General features: G+C 37.7%; 1 pseudogene; it reads right to left on the bottom strand.

Moving 5' to 3' along the window:
- Positions 1-695: 695 nt before the first annotated feature.
- On the bottom strand, positions 696-1,627 carry LOC105728730 (small ribosomal subunit protein eS4, X isoform-like; annotated as a pseudogene).
- Positions 1,628-2,393: the final 766 nt, after the last annotated feature.

Below are 2,393 nucleotides of genomic sequence, written 5' to 3'. Positions count from 1 at the left end.
CAGTTCCAGGCATTACAAACACACATGACAATATTGAGCAGAATAAGACAGAAGATCTCACTGGCTAGAGTTGTGTCACATGCCCATTCCAAAGCCAATCACTATTAAGGGGAAAGCAATTGATTTAAAGTACATGTCTGGGTAGAGAAGCGTGGACTGCCCAAACAAAATCAGAGTTTCTTAATAAGAAAGGAGAAATGGCTGCTGGGTAGGCAATCAACAGTACTTCTATGAGAGGAAGAACATATTGTAACTTGAAAATTTAAAAATCCAGCAAAACTATCATTTTTTATGAGGGCACATCCTCAGAAATAAACATACTTAGAAAATATACCACCCATATACCTTTCTTGAAAATTTTTCCTAAAAATATTATAGATAACTGAGAGAAGAATAAGACAACTCAAAAGGAAGTTGTGTTATGAAATAACTGATAGTGATCAATGAATCCAATAACACAAAGTTAAATCTGATTGTTTTGTTTTGAAGTACACCTGCAAATTACATTAAAAACTAAACACTTAAATTATATTTAAGCTAGGATCTGAAAACTAAAAACCATTTAAACAGGTAAAGAGTTGAGAGAAGAGCACACCAGACAGAAGAAATGATGTGAGCATTTCCTTAAGGCTAGAGTGGAAATAAGCATAACATAGATTAGGAAGGAGTTAGATCATACTGAGCCTTGTGTGGCATGTTAGGGATTTGGAATTTTAAGCATATTGAACATTGCTAGTGTGTCAAGTATAGGAGTAACATATCTCATTCTATTTTGATAAGATCATACTGGTTTCTTTTTTTTTAATCATGCCACATTATTTTTAATTATGTACAATGATCTAACACATCACCCAGGGACCATTTCACCCACTGCTCTGTTTGGCCACCAGTCTTTTGTCTCTCTCTTCAGCAATGGTGAGGCAGATATCCTTTATTAGGGGAAGAGAAATCCATGGTTTGTTGCCCTTGCCAATAATAAAAATGTTGGAAAGTCAAGTAGCAAAGCTGTTGCCATCGGCATCTTTCACATAAACCATGTCAAAAGATCCAAGGTGCCTCTCTCTGTTGATGATCACACCAATTCTTCCCAGATTAGCACCTCCAGTAACCATTCACAGGTTACTAGTGTCGAACTTGATGAAATCAGTAATCTTGCCAGTCTCCAAATCAATCTGAATGGTATCATTCACCTTGATGAGGGGATCAGGGTAGCAGATAGTGCAAGCATCATTAGTCATCAAATGAGGGATTCCTTTTGTGCCCACAAAGATTTTTCTCACTTTACACAACTTGCACTTGGCCTTCTCAGGTGTAATATGAAATTCTCTCCCATCTTGTCAATGCTGATGACATCCATGAATCCAGCAGGGTAGGTAATATCACTTTGAACCTTTCCATTGATCTTAATGAACCACTGCATGCAAATCTTCTTTACTTCATCTCCTGTCAGGGCATACTTAAGTCTGTTCCTCAGGAAAATTATGAGGGGGAGACACTCTCTCAACTTGTGGGGTCCGTGGATGGACAAGGGGCAAACACACTGGTCAGTTTATGCAGCATCCAATGCTTTGAAACTGCTACTCACTTTAGATGCTTCTTGGGACCACAAGCATGGCTGCATTAAGCAAAGAAAGAGGACCTCTGTCTTCTAGAGCATGTAGAAATTTGGTTTCCCTTTAAAAAGGCAGATGAGAGCAAGGCAAGGGTAGAAGTTAGGACGCTACTGAAGGTGACAAATTATATTGTTTATACTAGGAAGGAGTGTGAAAATGAAGAGATATTGATAAATTGTAAATACATGTAGAGAGATGCAATAAGACAAGCTGAAGGATTGCAGCTGTATGAGGATGAGTTGAGGGAAATGGTAGAATCAAGGAGCCAAGCTTTTGGCTGTGTGGATGGTAGTGCCACTTACTAAAAAGGTAAGGCCCAAAAGATTAACAGGCTGCAGCTCGAGAAACGAGATGGGAGAAGGGGACCAAGAACTCTAATTTGAACATTTTAAGTATGAGATACCTGTGAGACTTCCAAGTAAAGACAGAGTACAGAATAGGTCTGATCTGGAGACATATTTTTGGAAGTTTTGGCATATATACAATACTTAAGACTATAGGGAAATGGCTATTTTATCAAAGGAAAGAAAAAGAAAGTAAATCTCAGCGCTTAAAGGTTGGTTAGAGAAAAAGAAAATAAAGGAAACTGAAAGGAAACAGGCAACAAATTAAGAGGAAAACCAATAGAGTGTTAGAGTCATGGAAGCCAAGAACAAGAAAAGAATAAACAGTTGTGTCAAAAACTAAATAGTTTAATAAGGTGATAATATGTACATTTTCATTAGATTTGGTAACAGGGAGGTTGATGACGACAGAAGTTGTTTCAGTTGTATGGTGGTG

Source organism: Aotus nancymaae, unplaced genomic scaffold (assembly GCF_030222135.1).
Source record: "Aotus nancymaae isolate 86718 unplaced genomic scaffold, 86718_ANA_hifiasm-v0.15.2.pri h1tg000016l, whole genome shotgun sequence".
Classification (NCBI taxonomy): domain Eukaryota; kingdom Metazoa; phylum Chordata; class Mammalia; order Primates; family Aotidae; genus Aotus; species Aotus nancymaae.
The sequence above is the reverse complement of the archived record's forward strand: the minus strand, read 5'-3'. Positions and strand labels throughout refer to the sequence as shown.